The sequence below is a fragment of the Phascolarctos cinereus genome, unplaced genomic scaffold (assembly GCF_003287225.1).
Source record: "Phascolarctos cinereus isolate Bilbo 61053 unplaced genomic scaffold, phaCin_HiC Scaffold_1;HRSCAF=81, whole genome shotgun sequence".
Classification (NCBI taxonomy): Eukaryota; Metazoa; Chordata; class Mammalia; order Diprotodontia; family Phascolarctidae; genus Phascolarctos; species Phascolarctos cinereus.
In genome coordinates, this window is record NW_027555514.1 from 179544766 (window position 1) to 179565622 (window position 20857).

The following is a 20857-nucleotide window of genomic DNA, read 5'->3' on the forward strand; positions in this document are numbered from 1 at the left end:
AGAGAGTATTATATTTGGAGAAGAAGAAAGGGAGAGGTAGAATGGGGTAAATTATCTCACAAAAAAACAGAAAAGTCGCTTACAATGGAGGGGAAATGGGGAAAGGTGAGAGGCAATGAGTGAATCTTATTCTCACAGGATTTGGCTTAAGGAGGGAATAACATACACGTTCAATTGGGTGTGGAAATCTGTCTTACCCTAGAGGAAAATAGTGGGAGAAGGGGACAAGAAAGCAGGTGGATGATAGAGAGGAGGGCAGATTGGGAAAGGGGATAATCAGAAGTAAATACTTCTGAGGAGGGACAGGGTCAAAAGAAAGAATAGAATAAATGGGAGGACAGGATAGGATTAAGGGAAATAGAGTTAGTTATTTACAACATGTCTACTATGGAAGTGTTTTGCATAACTGCACATGTACAACCTGTATTGAGTTGCTTGCCTTTTCAATGAGGGTGGGTGGGGAGGGAGGAAGAGAGAAAATTGGAAACCTAAAGTTTTAAAAACATATGTTTAAAAAAAGTTTTCACATGGTACTGGGAAAGAAGAAATACAGGAAATGGGGTAGAGAAGTCTATCCTGCCCTACAGGAAAATAGAAGGGTAAGAGGATAAGAGAAGCAGGGAGAGATAGAAGAGAGGACAGACTAGGGAAAGGGGTATTCAGAATGCATGCCATCTTGGGGTTGGGGGAGGGGTGAGGTGGGGTGAAAATTTGGAACTCAAAAACTTGTGAAAGTGAATGTTGAAAACTAAAAATAAATTTATATCAAAAAAATCAAGTGAGATAAATAGAGGGAAAAAATGGAAAGAGAAATGAGAGTGATGCAAGAAAATCATGAAAAAGAAGTCAACAGATTGGTAAAGAAGACACAAAAAAATGTTAAAGAAAATAACTCCTTGAGAATCAGATTAGGCCAAATATTAAAAGAGGTACAAAAATCCAATGAGGGGGCAGATAGGTGGCTGAATGGATAGAGCACTGGTCCTAAAGTCAGGAGGACCTGAGTTCAAATCCAGGCTCAGACCAAACACTCAACACTAGCTGTGTGACCCTGCACAAGTCACTTAACCCCAGTTGCCTAAAAATTTTAAAAAAAGCCAATGAGGAGAAGAATGTCTTAAAAAGCAGAATTGGCAAATGAGAAAGGAGGTCCAAAAGCTCACTGAAGAAACTAATTTCTTTACGATCAGAACTGAGCAAGTAGAAGTTAATGATTTTATGGGAAATCAAGAAACAGTAAAAAAAAAAAGATTTTAAAAAAGAAGACAATATGAAATATCTCATTGGATAAACAACTGACCTGGAAAATAGATCCAGGAGAGATAATTTAAAATTTGTGGGACTACCTAAAAGTCATGATTAATAAAAGAGGTTAGACATCATATTTCAAGAAATTATCAAGGAAAACTGCCCTGACATTCTAGAATCTAAAAAATAGAAATGGAAAGAAGCAACCAATCACCTTCTGAAAGGGATCCCAAAATGAAAACTGCCAGGAATGTTATAGCAAAATTCCAGAGTTCCCAAGTCAAGGAGAAAATATTGCAAGAAGCCAAAAAGAAACAATTCAACTATCATGGACCCAAAGTCGGGATAACACAAGATTTAGTAGTTTCTACATTAAAGGATCAGACTGCTTGGAATATAATATTCTGCAAGTCAAAAGGAGGTAGGGTTACACGAAGAATCATCTACCCTGCAAAACTGAGTATAAGCTTTCAGGGGAAATGGATATTCAATGAAATAGAGGCCTTTGAAGCATTCTTGATGTTTGACTTTCAAATACAAGAGTCAAGGGAAGCATAAGAAGGTAAACGGAAAAGGAAAATTCTAAGGGACTCAATAAGGTTAAATGGTTTACATTTTTACATCAGAAGATGATATTTGTAACTCATGAGAACTTTCTCATTATTAGGGTAGTTCAAAGGAGTATATATAGACAGAATGCACAAGTTGAGTTGAATATGAAGGGATGATATCTAACAAATAAAATTAAGGGGTAAAAGAGAGGAATGTACTGGGAAAAGCAGAAAGGGAGAGGTAGAGTAGGGTAAATTATCTCACATAAAAGAGGCATGAAAAAGCTTTTACAATGGAGAGAAAGAGGGGAGAGGTGAGGGGAAGTGAGTGAACCTTACTCTCATCAGAATTGTCTCAAAGAGGGAATAACACACACACACACAATTGGATGTCAAAAGTTATCTCACCCTACAGGAAAGTAGGAAGAGAAGGAGATGAGCGAAGGGGGTTGATAAGAAGGGCAGGATTGGGGAGGGGGTAATAAGATACAAAACACTTTTGAGGAGGAACAAGGTGAAAGGAGAGAGAAAATAGAATAAATGGTGGAGGAGGATAAGATGGAAGCAAATACGGTTAGCAATAGTAACTTTGAAAAAAATTTGGAAGCAAGTTTTTTTTTTCTGATAAAGCCTCACTTCTTAACCACATAGAGAACTGAGCCAAATTTATAAAAATAAGACCCATTCCCTTACTGATAAATTATCAAAAGATATGATCAGTTTTCAGTAAAGTAATGCAAAGATATATATAGCCATTTGAAAAAGTACTCTTGACTCACTATTGATTGGGGAAATGCAAATTAAAAAAAACCTTAGGTATGACCTCATAACTATTAGATTGCCTAACAGGACAGAAAAGGTAAATGACAAATTTTGGAAGGGATGTGGGAAAATGAGATATTAATGCACTGTTGGCGGAGTTGTGAAGTGATTCAACCATTGCACAGAACAATTTAGAACTATGCTCAAAGGGCTATAAACCCATTCATACTCTGTGACTTAGCAATACTGCTACTAGGTCTGTATCCCAAAAGATATTTTTAAAAAAGAAAGAAAAAGAGCTATATGTACAAAAATATTTATAGCAGCTCATTTCTGAGAGCAAAGAATTAGAAATTGAGGTGATGCCTATCAATTGGAGAATGGCTGAACATGTTGTGATATGTGATTATTATGGAATACTATTTTACTATTAGAAATGATGAACAGAATGCTCTTAGAAAAACCTGGGAAGACTTACATGAGGTGATGCAAAGTGAAATGTATTGTGTACAAAATAACAGCATTATCATAAGATGATCAGCTGTGAATGACTTAGCTGTTCTCATCATTACAAAGATTCATGACAACTCTGAAAGAATTATGATGAAAAATACTATCCATCCCCAGAGAAAGAAGTGATGGTGTCTGAATACAGATTGAAGTGTATTTTTTTTATTCTTGATTTTAGAGGATTTCTTTTATATTTTCTTTCACAACATGACTATTATGGATATGCTTTGCATGACTACACATGTATAACCTATATCAAACTGCTTGCCTTCTCAATGAGGGAAGAGTGTGGAAGGAAGAAGGGAGAGAATTTGGAACTTAAAGTTTTTAAAATGAATGTTAAAAATTGTTTTTACATGTAACTGGGGAAAAATAAAACACTAAATAAAATATCAAAAAACAAGGAAATCTTTGGTAATTTCAGTCTCCCTCCTTGCCAACCCTGATTTTCCCCTATCTCTTCTGACTCCATCTGCTCTGCCATTGCCTTGGGTCTAGTTATCAAACTGTCTCAGCCTCCTCCCAGACTAAGAAATTCATGATTCATGGGCTTAGGTCTCTGACCTGAGTAACTTTTGGGGTCACATGTTCCCACAGTTGGATGCTATGCTCTCTCCATCAGGCTTAATGAAGCATACCACACCCTCATAAATGCAATATACAATATCCAGTCCAGATATCCTCTCATACAAATCCTTTATTGCAAATAAAATGAGAGTGATGGAAGAAAATTATGAAAAAAGTCAACATCTTGGTAAATGAAGCACAAAAAATGCTGAAGAATATAGCACTTTATAAAAAGAATAGGATAAATGGCAAAAGAGGCACAAAAAATCATTAAAGAGAAAACCTTATAAAGCAGAATTTACCAAATGGAAAAAATGTACAAAATCTCACTGAAGAAAATAATGCTTTAAAAATTAGAATTGGGCAAATGGAAGTTGACTCCATGAGACATCAAGAAATAATAAAACAAAATCAAAAGAATGAAAAAACAGAAGAAATGTGAAATATCACATTATAAAAATAAATGATCTGGAAAATGTATCTTGGAGAGACAATTTGAGAATTATTGGACTGCCTGAAAGCCTAGACATCATCTTTCAAGAAATTAACAAGAAAATTTGCCCCAATATTCTAGAAACAGAGGGCAAAGTGGAAATTGAAAGAATCCACCAATCACCTCTTGAGCAAGATTGCTAAGTGAAAACTCTCAGGAACATTATAGCCAAACCCAGAACTCCCAGGTCAAAGAGAAAATATTGCAAACAGTCAGAAAGAAACAATTCAAATATCGCAGAGACTCCAACAGGGTAACACAAGATTCTGCATTATACATTAAAAGATAAAATGGGGGCACATGGGCTGTACTAGGGTTCAGTGTGCCTGCTTCTCACAAGAAGCATGATAAAGGCTTTCCTTCACACACTCCTGTGACAGATTTTTGTTTCAAATTTTTCTAACAATTTGGTACATGGGCCTGGAATCTGTGATGTACTGGACCAGGAAAAGAAGGAACCCAGTGGCGAGCACTCCCACTCTATTTGAGTGGTCTCTGTCTTCCCTCCGTGCTTGTGTCCAGATCAACCAAGGACTCCAGAGCCTCCAATTGGGAAGGAGTGAGTGAATGATTTTGAACCCCAAATCTGTGATGGCCAGGACTATGAATAGTTGATATATTGAGCAAAGACTTCAGAACAGGGCAAAGGAAAGTAGCCCAGCCCTGATCAATCTTGTAGGAGAGTGGACACAAGGAGGATCTCTACAAGAAGAGAGTCTGTCGGACACTGTTAGAACAGCACTTTGACCAGACGACTTCACTGGATGATGTCCAGGTGGATTAAAACCAAGGATCAACTACTCAGCAAAGATGAGCATAATCTTTGAAGGTAGGAGATGGAAACTGAATGAAATAGCAGATTTCCAAACCTTCCTGATGAAAAGACCAGAGCTCAATGGAAAATTTGATCTTCAAATAAATACTCAATGAAGGCATAAAAAGGTAAATAGGAAAGAAAAACCAAGCAAAACAAAATGTTATTCAATAAGAGGAAGCTATTTACATCCCTACATGGGAAGATGATATTTGTAAGTCTTGAGGACTCTGTCTTTTTTATGACATTTGGAAGGGTTATACATAGACAGAGGGCATGGGTACAAGTTGACTTTGATGTGATGGTAAAAAAAAATTAATTTAGTGGTGAAAAAGATTGTACTGGGATATGAAAGGAGGAGGCAGAAAAGGGTAAATTACATTGCATGAAGAGGTACAAAGACCTATTAGAGTAGAGGGAAAGAAGGGAAAGAGATGAAGATTGTCTGAACCTTATTCTCATCAGATTTAACTCAAAGAGGGAATATCATAATCAGTTAGGTATAGAAATCTAACAACCTACAAGAAGCAAAAGGTGAAAGGGGAAAGAAAAAGATTGATGGAAGGGAGAGAAGAAGTAGTAAGGGAAAAGGAGAAGAAAAGTGATGGTGCTGATAGAAGAGAGGGCAGATTGAGGGAGGGGGTAGTCAAAAGCAAAACTCTAGTAAGGAGAGAAAGGGAGAAAGGAGAGAGAAAAGTCAAAATGGGGGGGAATAGGATGGAAGAAAAGAAACACGTAATAATCATAACTGTGAATGTGAATGGGATTAACTCTCCCATAAAATGGAAATGGATAGCAGAATGGATTAAAAATGTAATCCTACAATATGTTGTTTACAAGGAATGGATCTGAAGCAGAGATGATACACACAGAGTAAAAAAGGATGGAGCAGAATATATTATGCTTAAGGTGAAGTAAAAAGAAAAAAGTAGCAATCCTGATCTCAGAAAAAGCAAAAGCAAAAATGAATCTAGTTAAAAGAGATAAGGAAGGAAACTATTTTCTGCCAAAAGTTACCATACACAATGACATAATGTCATTACTAAACATATACATACTAAGTGGTATAACATCCAAATTCTTAGATGAGATGTTAAGGGAAATACAGAAAAAAAAATATAGACAATAAAACTATACTAATGGGGATACTCAACCTCCCCTCTCAAAACAAGATAAGACAAACCACAAAATAAACAAGAAAGTAGTTCAGGAGATGAATAGAAATTTGGAAAAGTTAGATATGGTAGACCTCTGGAGAAAATTGTATGGAGATAGAAAGAATATAACTTTTTCTTAGTGGTACATAAACAAAAATTGACCACATATTAGGCTATAAAATTGTCACAATCCAATGCAGAAAGTGATAAATATTAAATACATTCTTTTCTGAATCATGATGCAATAAAAGTTATTTGTAATAAAGGTCCATGGAGAAATAGACTAAAATTTAATTGGAAACTAAATAATCTAATACTAAAAAATAAGTAGGTCAAACAACAAATCATAGAAACAATAAATAATTTCATCCAAGAGAATGACAATAATGAGACAACATATCAAAACTTTGGGGATGCAGAGAAAGTGGTTCTTAGGGAAAGGTTTATATCTCTCAATCCTTACATGTATAAAATAGAAAAAGAGGAGATCAATAACTTAGGTATGCAACTAAAAAAGTTAGAAAAAGAACAAATTAAAAATCCCCAATTAAATACCAAATTAGAAATTCAGAAAACCAAAGGAGACATTAATGAAATTGAAAATAAGAAAACCATTGAACTAATAAATAAAATAAAGAGGTGGTTTTATGAAAAAAATACAATAAAATATATGAACTTTGATTAATTTGTTCAAAAAACAATGAAAGAAGAAAAAGCCAAATGACCACTAACAAAAATGAAAATGGTGAATTTACCACCAATGAAGAGAAAATTAAAACAATAATTAGGAGCTATTTTGCCTAACTGTATGCCAATAAATTTGACAATCTTAGTTGTGAAATGCATGAATATTTACAAAAAATATAAAGTTGTCCAGATTAATGGAAGAGGAAATAAAATACCTAAGTAACCACATTTCAGAAAAAAAGAAAATGAATATCAATGAACTCCCTAAGAAAAACACCTCCAGGTCCAGGTGGACTTACAAGTGTATGCTATTAAACATTTAAACGACCATTAATCCCAATACTATATAAACTATTTGGGAAAATGGCTAAGAAGGAGTCTTACAAAATTCTTTTTATTTTACAAATATGGTGCTGATACCTAAACCAGGAAGCATCAAAACAAAGAAAGAAAATTATGGACCAATTTCCCTGATGGATATAGATGAAAAAAAATTAAAATATTAGCAAAGAGATTACTTAGGGGAAGCTAGGTAGCACCATGGATAGAGCACCAGCCCTGAAGTCAGGAGGACTTGAGTTCAAATCCAGACTCAGACCAAACACTTGACACTTGCTAGCTGTGTGACCCTGGGCAAGTCACTTAACCCCAACTGCCTAAAAATAAACATAAAAAAAAAATTTTAAAAAGAGATTAATGCAACTTATCTTGAGGATAATAAACTATGACCAGGTAGGATTTATACCAGGAATGCAGGGCTGGTTCAATATTAGGCAAATGATCAACATAATTGACAATCTCAACAACAAAACTCAAAAAATCATATAATTATCTCAATAGATACAGAAAAAGCTTTTGACAAAATGCAACATTCATTCCTATTAAAAACACCAAAGAACATTGGAATAAATGGAATCATCCTTAAAATGACTGGCAGCATCTATTTCAAATAAAATTGGGTGTTAAGCAAGGATGCACATTATCACCACTGTTATCCAATACTGTACTAGAAATGTTAGTTTCAGAAATAAAAGAAGAAAAATAAATTGAAGGTATTAGAATAGGGAAAGAAAAAACAAAGCTATCACTCTTTGCAGATGATATGATGATATACTTAGAGAATAAAGTATAAAATTACTTGAAACAATAAACAAATTTAGCAAAGTTGCAGGTTATAAAAAAAACTCATATAAATCATTGGAATTTCTATATATTATTAACAAGGCCCAGCAGCAAAAGATAGAAAGAGAAATTCCAATTTCAGTTACTGTAGATATTATGAAATATTTGACTGTCTATCTACTAAAACAAACCCAGGAACTATATGAATGCAACTACAAAACACTATTCATGCAAATAAAGTCAGATCTAAATACTTTGGGAAATATCAGTTGCTTATGTGTAGGCCAAGCTAATGTGATAAAAATGGTAATTCCACCAAAATTAATTTACTTATTCAGTGTCATATCAATCAAACTATGAAAAACATATTTTATAGAGCTAGAAAAAAATTTTAAAAAAAGTCATCTGACAGGACAAAAGGTCCAGAACATTAAGGGAATTAATGAAAAGAAATGTAAGAGAAAGTGGCCTAGCCATACCAGATATTAAATTGTGTTATAAAGCAGCAATCATCAAACCTACTTGGCACAGGCAAAGAAATGGAGTGGTGGATCAGTGGAATAGGTCAGGTACACAAGACACAATGGTCAATAACTACACTAATCTACTGTTTGATAAATCCAAAGACTCCAGCTTCTGAGAAAAGAACTCACTATTTGACAAAAACTGCTGGGAAAACTGGAAAATAGTATAGCAGAATTTAGGCATAGATCAAAATCTTATACCATATACCAAAATAGAGTAAAAATGGGTACATGATTTAGATATAAAGGCTGATACTATAAGCAAACTAGAAGAGCAAGCAATAGTTTACATGTTAGATCTATGGAGAAGGGAAGAGTTGATGTCCAAACAAGAGATAGAGAACATTATGGAATGCAAAATATATGATTTTGATTACGTTAGATTGAAAAGTTTTTTGCACAGACAAAGCCAATGTAACCAAGATTAGAAGGGATGCAGAAAGCTGGGAAACAAGTTTGATAGCCAATGACTCTGTGAAAGACCTCATTTCTAAAATATATAGAGAATGTAGAGAATACAACTCAGTCCCTGATTCATAAATGGTCAAAGGATATGGACAGGCCGTTTTCAGAGGAAGAAATTAAAGCTATCTATAGCCATATAAAAATAAATGTTCTAGATCACTATTGATTAGAGAAATGCAAATCAAAACAACTCTGAGGTACCACATCACACCTATAAGATTGGCTAACAAGACAAAAGAGGAAAATGCTAAATGTTGGAGAAGATGTGGGAAAATTGGAACACTAATGCATTATTGGTAGAGTTGTGAGCTGATCCAGCAACGCTGGAGTGCAACTTGGAACTATGCCCAAAGGGCTATAAAATATTCATGCCCTTTGACCCAGCAATAGCATTTTTAGAGCTATATCCCAAAGAGATCATACAAATGGGAAAAGGACCCACATATACAAAAATATTTATACTGGCTCTTTCTGTGGTAGCAAAGAATTGGAAATTGAGGGGATGCCCTTCAACTGGGGAATGACTAAACAAGTTGTGGTATATGCATGTAATGGAATATTATTGGGCTATAAGGAAAGATGAGCAGACAGACTTCAGAAAATCCTGGAAAAACTTATATGAAATGATGCTGAGTGAAGTGAGCAGAATCGACAACAACATTGTGTAATGACCAACTTTGACAGACTTAGCTCTTCTCAGCAATGCAATGATATAACCCAATTCCAAAAGACCAAAGATGAAAAATGTTACCCAATCCAGTGAAAAAACTATGGAGTTTGGATGTAGATCAAATCATATTATTTTCTCCTTTTTGTTTTTTTTTTCTTTCTTTTTTTTAACCTTTGGTTCTGATTCTTCTTTATAACATGACTAATGTAAAAAAAATGTTTAATACTAATGTAAAAAAAGATTAATTTGATTAAAACAATTCTGAATTACCAACTCTTACCTATCAGAAGAGCTAACATGACAAAAGAGAAAAATGATAAATGTTGGAAAGTATGTGGAAAAATTGGACACTAATATATTGCTGGTTGAGTTGTTAACTGATCCAACCATTTTGGAGAGCAATGTGGAACTGCACCCAAATCACAAACAAACTATGAAAAACTTTTGATTTTGGAATATCACTACTAGGCCTGTATCCCAAAGAGATCATAAAATAAAAAAGGACCTACCCATAGAAAAAAATATTTATAGTACTCATTTTCATGGTGAAAAAATATTGGAAACTGAGGGGACGCCCATCAATTGTGGAATGGAAAAAGTTGTGGTACATGAACATAATAGAATACTAATGTGCATTAAGAAATGATGAGCAGGTAGATTTCAAAAGAAAAAGAAAACCTGGAACAACTTTTATGAGCTGATACAAAGTTAAATGAGCAGAACCAAGGAAATATTTTGCACAATATCAGCAACTCTGTGTGATAATCATCTAAGAGTGACTCAGGTTTTCTCAGCAACACAATAATCCAAGACAAATATGAAGGAAACGCTAAGGACAATGCTATCCACATCCTGATAAAGAACTCATGGACTCTGAATGCAGATTGAAGCATACTTTTTCACTTTATTTTTTTTCATGTTTTTTTCCCCTTTTGATGTGTTTTCTCTGTCAAAACTGTGACTAATATGAAATTATGTTTTACATGATAGCACATGTATAAACTATGTCGAATTTCCTGCCATTTTTTGGACAAGAGTAGGGGAGGAAAAAAGATAGAGAGAAAAATTTCTTTGTTTTGTTTTGTTTTGTTTTTTGGCTAGGCAATGGGGTTAAGTGACTTGCCAAGGGTCACACAGCTAGTAAGTGTTATGTGTCTGAGCCCGGATTTGAACTCAGCTCTTTCTGAATTCAGGGCCAGTGCTCTATCCACTGTGCCATGTAGCTGCCCTGAGAGAAAAATTTCTTACTCAAATTCTTGTTAAAATGAATGCTAAAAATTGTCTTGACTTGGAATTGGGAAAAATAAAATACTATTTGAAAAGAAATGAATTTGAGAGCTAATCAGAGGGTGCACAAGAGTGAATGGAGTGTGAGGCAAGGACACCAGCCAGCAAGCATTAGTCCAGGAGTGAGGTAATGGGGATCTGCACCATTTTAAGAGTAGGAGGAAAGGAGAATTATACAAAAGATGTTATGAAGGTAAAAATGACAGAATTTCCCAAACATTTCATCTATTCCCTTTTCTGTCTAGATGGTTTACATTATAATTCAATAACTATCACTTATTTTTCTGCCTCTTTTTGTTTTTTTTCAAATACCTGTAATCTTATTTTCCTGTTATGGTTCCTGGAATTATTTTAGAAAAGTATAATTGCTTAATGTGCAGCTAGGTGATGCAATAGATAGAGTGCCAGGCTTTGAGTAAGAAATAATTATCTTCTTGAGTTCAAATCTGGTCTCAGATCCTTACCAATTGTGTGACCCTAAGCAAGTCACTTAGCCATGTTTTCTCAATTTCCTCTTCTGTAAAATAAACTATAGAAGGAAATGGCAAACTATTCCAGTATCTTTGCCAAGAAAAGCCCAAATGGGGTCATGAAGGTTTGTACATGACTGAAAATGACTGAACAATTGTTTAATATAGGATGCTACTCCATATCCCCCCACATAAACTGTTTCATTTAATTAATATATAAGCTTCCACATTCACATTCCAGTGAAAGATCTCATCCCATCGTTTTTCTATGATTAGGTCCAATTTGTCTCTTTGCACTAGAATGTATATTTTATTATATTTTATCTTTTTTTTAGTAGAAATTCAAGGAAATATTCTGTACTGCCAGCTTCTTTCTTTAATTGTATCTCCCATCTTCCCTTGGTATCATAACTATAATTTTTCTTATATTTTCTTATATTGATTATTACCTCGATGTTATCTATATTAGATGTATATTGACAGTTTCCTACTAGCTCCTGGAGGTTCTGTAGCTGAAGACAAAGAGGTTGTTGTGAAGGTAGAAACAACATGACTTGACAACACTTTGTAGGGAGAATGACATTGAGGGGCTGAGAATGATACCCAGGTTGCCAACCTGGATGACTGGAAGGATAGTGATACTTTTGGTAGTGATAAGAAAGTTTTGCAGTGGGGAGGACTTTGGGAGGAAAATAATGATTTCTGTATAGGACTTGTTAAGTTTGAGATGTCTATCGGACATCTAGTCATTGATATTTAAGAGGCAATTGCTGATGTTAGACTGAAGATGAAGAGGGAAAGACAAGAATTTGTGGCCAAATTTAATCAAATATAATTTAAGCAGTTAAACTTCTAAGATGTACACTTTATTAAAGAAAAAAAAACACCTTCATGATTACAGAATGTGGGAATATGACTAGACAGTAGTTCATATTAGAAAGATCTGAGGATTTTAGTGGAATACTGACTCAGTAAGAATAAGAAATTTGATATGGCTATTAAAAAGGTAATGAAATTTAGTCTACATTAAGAAAGGCATAGTGCTGAGGACAGAGAAGGTGGTAAGTGCATTGATAAAGTTGAGGTCCAACATAGTAGAGTAAAATGAAGGTTGTAACATACATTAAATTGACTGAAGGATTTAGGAATATTTGGTCTAGAAAAGAGGAGACAGATTGGGGGAGGGCAGAAATGGTAGTTTGCCTCATATATTTCAAGTGATTTCATATGGAGTACAGATTAGACTTTTTCTATTTGTAACCAGTTTGCAGAAGTAGGGGAAAATTACTCAAAGCTTCAAAGAGAGAGGTTTAGTCTTAATGTTGGAGGGTGGAAATTTTCCTAAGAACTTGAGCTATCTTCAAATGCATTGGAGTATCTCTGGACATATTGGAAGACTTTGACTAGAAGTCTTCAGCAAAAGGCTATGCAGTCATTTATCCAGTGTGTTGCAGAAGCAAATCTTTTATAGCTGCAGAGTGCACGTGACCTCTGAGTTCTCTTCTGATTTTGTTATCCTGTGGATTAAAAATACTTTAGTATATTTTCACATAATGATGTATTTCATAATATAGGAATTTAAATATAAAACAAGCTATAACATGATAGTATAGTAATTGTATTTACTTTTTGTTAGATAATTAATGTTGCAGAAACCTATTAATTTCTAAAACCTCATTTTTTGTTACAAGAACCATTTTCTTAAATTACAAAATACAATATTGCATTCAGTGTATTGTTATAGTCAATCCCTCTAGTGACTCTCTTTCAAATGCTACCTTGAGCTGTTTTTGTTCTTTCTAAATCTGAATGTGTGCAAAAAATAGATCATTTATGGCACACAACCATTTAGATGTCAAAAGGAGTTTGGTATGTCCACAAAATTAAAACATCCTAATCATAGGCTGTCAAGCCTTTGAGAATTTAGTTCTACCTCAAATTTCTGTTTATGACAGCTTACAGAGGGCATGCTGTGAATTGCTTTTTTCCCTTGCTTAGGACCCAATTAGTAGTGACAAATTCAACAGTTTTAATACTCCAACTATAAATATATTAAATTTGATGTCTACTTAGGGGTGAGGTCACTAACTCATAAGCCAAAAGCCAGAACTCTGAAGATGTATTAGGTGGAATTTTACTTGGCTGTAGCAAGGACTCCTACGGTTAGAAGTTAAAATGCTTGATTTCCAGGCAGAAAGGTTCAGGAGAAGGCAATTTCCTAAGGGAAGAGAATAAAGATCAACTAAGGATTAAATAAATATATATGAGCCTCAGAAAAAAATATATTAGGGGTTGAAGAATAGGAAACAAATAGTGGGAGGGTAACAAAAAGTGAATCAATGTGAAAGTTCTAAAAGGCCTTTTTTTTTGGTAGGGTTTCCAATTGTATAAAGTTATATAACATAATTGGGATGTTTGGCAGATAAATGTCAAGTTTTTAATGATACTATTCTATTTCTCTCTTTGTCTATGTATCTCTGTCTCTGTCTCTTTCTGTTTCTCTGTCTCTGTCTCTGTTTCTCTTTGTGGCTGTCTCTATCTCTCTCTGTGTCTCTCTCCATGTCTCTCTGTCTCTATTTCTCTCTGTCTTACCATCTGTATCTCTCTCCATGTCTCTCTGACTCTTGCTATGTCTGTCTCTATCTTCCTCCCTCTCTCTTTCTTTCTCTCTCTCTTCCTGCATCCTCTTCTACTTGTCTGGATGCTTCTAATCAGTCACCTTTTTTATCACTGCCTTTGTCCTATCCCTTTATGCTTGTGTGTACTTATAGAGCTCAGCCTAAATTTTCTTGGGTTCAAGGATTTATCTTCATGTATCCAAACCTTCCCTTGTGAAAAAAATTTTAACAAGGAAAAAAATCAGTTTAGCAAAACTAAGCTATCTATAAATATAGTCTAACAGTACATACAATGTTCTTCCATTATATTCCTTTGCTTTAATCAAGAATTTGTATTTCCTTCTTTAGGGCCTATGTCATTATAATCGTACATCATTCAGATTAATTTTTTTTTGTTGTTATTATTTTCTCTTTACCTGAGTTTGGATCCTACCTAAGATATATTAGTTTTTTGACCCTTAGAAAATCACTTAACCTCCCTTAATTTTCTCATCTGTAAAATGGCCACCTATATCACAGTACTGGGAGAATCAAAGGAGATAACATATGTAACTTTCAACTTTAAAGTGCTATGTAAATGATAGCATTATTATATCAAGCCCTTTAATATCAAAAACTACCTTACTTTTCTATTTGTATCTCTCCCTCAGCAGAGTGCTTTGCACATTTGTAATTGTTCTGAAGCACTTAATACATGTTTTAGTTATTCATTAATTTACAATATAATAGTATAAAATGATATAAATATTCCTGTAAATTGTTTAAATTTCCCTCAATTTCTATTTTGTAATTATATTATTTTTTGCATGTTAAAAATAATGTGTTTAATTATATACTTCTTATTTCTGACAATTTCTTCTTTTGTTTATTGTTATTACTTGTTATTATATATTTTATGTCTTTTTCCTCATCTATTTAAGTGTTATTTTCAGGTGAAATCCACCACAAGTTATGTTAAAATTCATGTGTCTAAATCTGTTTCCCAAAATAATTGACATTTTCTTTGTCACAAGAGAAGGCTTTCTCCATCAAAAATAATTCTATAGGCTTATTAAGCTTTAGTGTTTCATTAAACTTAGTTTGAATATCTGATGACTCTATCATGTTCCACTGAAAATTCACTATTTTTTCAAATGTCATATAATTTTTAACAGCAGCTACTTTGTAATGTTTTACAGTCTGTGACTACAAATAATCAATCATTTAGCAAACATTTATTAAGCCACTACTATATATCAGACTCAGTATTAGGTGCTGAAGATAGAAATACAGAACTGAAACAGAAGTTATTACCTATAAGTACTTATCATTCTAATGGAAGCAGAATTCACAGATACAAGTCTAGCAAAGGTTATTGTATGCTTCTAGTTGTATTAGGGTAGAAGGTTAGTGAATATAGCTTCTTTACATTTCAACCATAATGTAAATAATGAATCTCTTCTCAGTTCTCTTGTCTTCAGATTTTTCCCCTATTCAAGACCTTTGCCTCAACCTATGGAAGAATAGTTTACCTTTCAAAATGATCATAGGAAAACAAAATAAAACAGAATAAGATTATAAAGTGTTGGAGTAACAGCTTCAGAACGCTACTCATTCTCATTTGCAACATTACTCCAAAAGAAGCAGCTGATATTATGACTTTTTCATTTACAATATTAATCTGTATAATATTTTTCTTGTCATTGATATTCCTAGATTTTAATACATCTAATAAACTTGATATTCTTGCTTTGTATCTATTTTTAGTAAGCATATTTCTAATATTTGTTCATTGCATACAATGTTTATTATTACCTTCTCCCATATATATATATATATATATATATATATATGTATATATATATATATATATGTTGTTCCCCCCCCCATTAGAAAGTGAGCCTTTTGAGATCAGGAACTGTCTTACTTTTCTATTTGTATGTCCCACCCTTAGTACAGTGCTTTGTGCATAGTGAGCACTTAATAAGTACTTTAGTCATTCATTCATTTAAAATATAATTGTATGAAAAAATATTATCATTGCCAATTGTTTAAATTTCTCTCAATTTTTTCTTTGTAATTATATTATTTTATATATTATTAAACATATGATGGTCAATAATTTTCATTGTGTTGAAAGAGTGAAATTCCTAGTATATATAATATTTTCAGTGTTGTATAAAGATTAAATTTTTCAAAGCATTTTTTCCAAAATGTTTATATACACATATATTTTTGTTTCATTTTTAGATTTTTTATATGTCTACCTCACCTCTATTTACATACAGATGAAAAACTTTTGAGGAGACATTCAAACATGCCAAATAGGTACACTACAAATTTATGCTAATTTCAACTGGGCCTTCACTCCAGCAAGGCAATCATTTTCCCTTTCCTTAAGCAGTCTCTGTCCCCCTCTTTACAGTGGCTATTCTAATTCTTTTTTTCTTCTTAAGCTGGACACAATGTCCCTATATCACCAGCATTTCAGCTGAAATTTGAATGTGATATTTCACGGGTAAAATTAAGGTCATTATGCTTTATCCTCCCTCTTTTCACTTCCTCCTAATTTCACAGTACTTTCTTATTTACCTCTTGAAATTACCTCCCAATATGTTCTCTTTTAGTCTTGCAAGAAGTGGTCACCCTTCTTGCTAATGGCAACAGGCACTATACACAGTCATCAGGGAATCTACATCTTGCTAAAAAGAAACATAAATGATGAAGTAATATCAATATTAAGCACATGTTGACCAAATGACATAGCAAACAAATTCTTGAAGGAAAAGTTAAATCAATTACAAGAGAAAATAGACAGTAAAGCTATACTAGTGGAGGACCTAAATATTCCCCTCTCAGAGCTAGATAAATCTAATCATAAAATGAAGAAGAAAAAAAAGAAGATGAATGGATTTTAGGGGAAAAAAATAGATATGATAGCACTCTAGGAAAAAAGTAAATGGGAATTGAAAAGTGCATACCTTTTTTTCTTAGCTGTAAAAGGCATTTTCCAAAAGTTGAATACATATTATGGCATAAACACCTCAAAACTAAATGCAGAAAAGCAGAAATATTAAATGCATCCTTTTAAAATCAAATGAAATAAAATTATATGCAATAAAAGTCAGTTAAAAATCTATTGTAAATTAAATAATCTAACCCTAAAAATGAGTGAGTCAAAATAAAAATCATAAAAATGATCAACAAGCATTTTGAAAATCAAGTAAGAGAGGTAGAAGAGAATTTGGGAAGAGAAATGAGAGTGATGCAAGAAAATCATGGAAAATGAGTCAACAGCTTGTTAAAGGAGACACCAAGACATACTGAAGAAAATAACACTTTAAAAAACACATTAGGCCAAATGGTAAAATAAGTCCAAGAAGCCAATGAGAAGAAGAATGACTTAAAAAGAAGAATTGGCCAAAAGAAAAGGAGGTCCAAAAGCTCACAGAAAAAAATAATTCCTTAAATATTAGAGTGGAGCAAGTAGAAGCTAATGACTTCATGAGAAACCAAGACATAAGAAAAACAACTAAACCAAAAGGATAAAAAATGGAAAACAATGTGAAATATCTCATTGGAAAAACAACTGACCTGGAAAATAGATCCAGGAGACATAGTTTGAAATTGTTGGTCTATCTTAAAGCCATGATTAAAAAAAAAAAGCCTGAACAGTACATTTCAAAAATTATCTGGGGAAAGTATCCTGATATCTTAGAACAGAGGGTAAAAAAGTAGTTGAAAAAATCCACTCATCACCTCCTGAAAGAGATCCCAAAATGAAAACTCCAAAGTATTGTACCCAAATTCCAGAACTATCATATCAAGGAGAAAATACTGCAAAGAGCCAAGAAAAAAAAAACACAATTAAAATATCAAGGAGACACAGCCAGGATTACACAGAACTTAGCAGCTTCTACATTAAAGGATCAGAGGACTTGGAACATGATATTCCAAAAAGCAAAGGAGCTTGGATTACAACCAAGAATCAACTACCCAGCAAAACTGACTATAATCTTTCAGGGGAAAAGATGGACATTCAAATGAAATACTTTTAATCATTTCTGATGAAAAGACCAGAGCTGCCCTTTGACCTAGCTTAATAGCACTTCTAGGGCTATATCCCAAAGAGATTATAAAATGGGAAAAGGACCCACATGTACAAAAACATTTATAGCAGCTCTTTCTGTGGTAGCAAAGAATTGGAAATTGAGGGGATGTCCATCAGTTGGGGAATGGCTGGACAAGCTGTGGTATATGAATGTAATGGAATACCATTATGCTATAAGAAATGAGGAACAAGCAGACTTCAGAAAAACCTGGAAAGACTTGTGTAGGTTGATGCTGAGTGAAGTGAGCAGAACCAGGAAAACATTGTACACAGTAACAGCCATGTTGTACAATGACTAACTTTGATAGACTTAGCTCTTTTCAGCAATGCAAGGATCTAAGACATGTCCAAAAGTCTCATAATGGAAAATGCTATCCACATCAAAAAAAGAACTATGGAGTTTGAATGGAGATCAAAGAATACTATTTGCTCTTTTTCTTTCCCTTTTGTTTTGTTTTGTTTTCTCTTTCTTGTGATTCCTCTTATTGGTTCTAAGTCTTCCTTACAACATGACTAATGTGAAAATATGTTTAATAGGAATGTATATGTATAGCCTATATTGAATTGTGTGCTATCTTGGGGAGGGCGGCAGGCAAGGAGAGGAAGAAAAATTTAAAACTCAAAAGTTTATGGCGGTGATTGTTGAAAACTAAAAATAAATTAATTTTTTTAAAAAACAGAAGACCAGAACTGAACAGAAAATTTTATCTTCCCAATATAAGACTCAAAAAAAGAATAAAAAGATGAAAAGGGAAGGAAAAAAAACATATTCAATAAGATTAAACTCTTTACATCCCTACATGGGAAGATGATATTTGTAACTCTTGAGAACTGTTTCCTTATTAGGGCAGTTAAAAAAAGATATACATAGACAGAAGGTATGGGTATAAATTGACTTTGATGTGTTGATATAAAAAAATTAATCAAGAGGAGAAAAAAAGATTATACTGAAAGAAGAGGAAAGAGGGAAGCAGAATTGGGTAAATTACAGTACATAAAGAGGCACAAAAGACCTGTTACAGTAGAGAGAAAGAAGGGAGGGAATGAGCTTTGTTTGAACCTTATTCTCATTGGATTTGTCTCAAGCAGGGAATAACGTACATATTCAGCTGGGTATATAAATCTGTTTACCCTATAGGAAGAGGGAGGAAAAAGGGGAAAGAAAAGGAAAGGAGTGGATAGAAGGGAGGACAGAAGGAAAGCAGAAGTAGTAAGGGAAAGGGGAAAGAAAAGGGAGGGGGGCTGATAGAAGGCCAGGCAGATTGAGAGGGATGGGGTAGTCAGAAGTAAAATACTGGTGAAGAGGGAAAGGGTTAAAGGAGAGAGAAAATTACAAACAGAGCAGGAATGGAATGGAGAGAAGACACAGTAATTGTGTTTCATGGCTTGTGTTGTGGTGGGACCACCTCAAAGAATTCAGAGTCAGACCACCTCTAATCCAAGTATAGGCATTTATTGAGGATTGATGCCCCTCAGAAGCAGACTAGATTCCAAGAGGAACCAGCAACTTAGTAAGACAACTTACTAAGCAAATTTATAGTGTAATGATGCTGATTACACAACATAAATTATGAATATTAAAAAGGCAAGAAGGGTTTGTCAAGGGATTAGGTAATGGGAGAAGAGTCCCTTCTATGGTTCAGTGGTCAAACATCCTGGCCAAGTTGATTTCTGATTGACTGGCTATTGTGGTTCTGTATGGTAAAGATGGATAGTTAGGTATTGTGGCCCAGTCTTGAGCTAAATGGATGATGTGATTGTGTACATGAACATACCTGTTCAAATATATGAATTGGATCTGGGGGCAATGGCTAGCTAGGGGCAGAGGCTAGCTAGAAGCAGTGGCTATATTGAGGCCTTCGATGTGCTTAAAGCTGGATTTGGCGGTTAAATTCAGATATGCCTACTATTCAGTGGGGCTCATAAGGAAGTTAGAATATTGGGGTTGGGGACAACTTTATTATAATTCCATCAGTAATCTTAACTGTAAATGTGAATGGGATGAAATCTCCCATAAAACAGAAGTGGATAGCAGAGTGGATTAAAAACCAGAATGCTACAATATATTGTTTACAAGAAACACATTGAAGAAGAGAAATGCGCTCTGAGTAAAGACAAAAGGCTGGAGCAGAAAATATTATGCTTCAGCTTTAAAAAAAAAAAAACAGGAATAGTAAAACAAACATGCAAAAGCAAAAATAGATCTAATTATAAGAGATAAGGAAGGAAACTACATCTTGCTAAAAGATTCCATAGACAATGAATGAAATAACATCAATACAAAACAAATGTGCACCAAGTGGTACCTAATCCACATTCTTAGAGAAGTTAAGTAAGTTACATGGAGAAATAGACAGCAAAAAAATATTAGTAGAGAACTTCAACCTCTTCCTCTCAGAACTAGATAAATTTGACCCCAAAATAAGCAAGAAAGAAGTTAAGAGGTGAATAGAATTTCAGAAAAGTTAGGTATGATAGGCATCTGGATAAAATTTAATAGCAATAGCAAAGAACACACCTTTTTCTCAGTGGTATATGGCACCTACAGAAAAATTGACCATGTACTAGGGCATAAAAACCTCGCAACCCAATGCAGAATGGCATAAACATTAAATGCATCCTTTTCAAATAATAATGAAATAAAACATTTACATGTAATAAATAGCCATGTAAAGATATACTAAAAATTAATTGGAAATCAACTAATTTAACCCTAGAGAATGATTGGGTCAAACAACAAATCCTAGAAATAAGCAAAAAGGAAAAATCATCAAAGAGAATGACAATAATGAGACAACATACCAAAACTTATAGTGTACAGC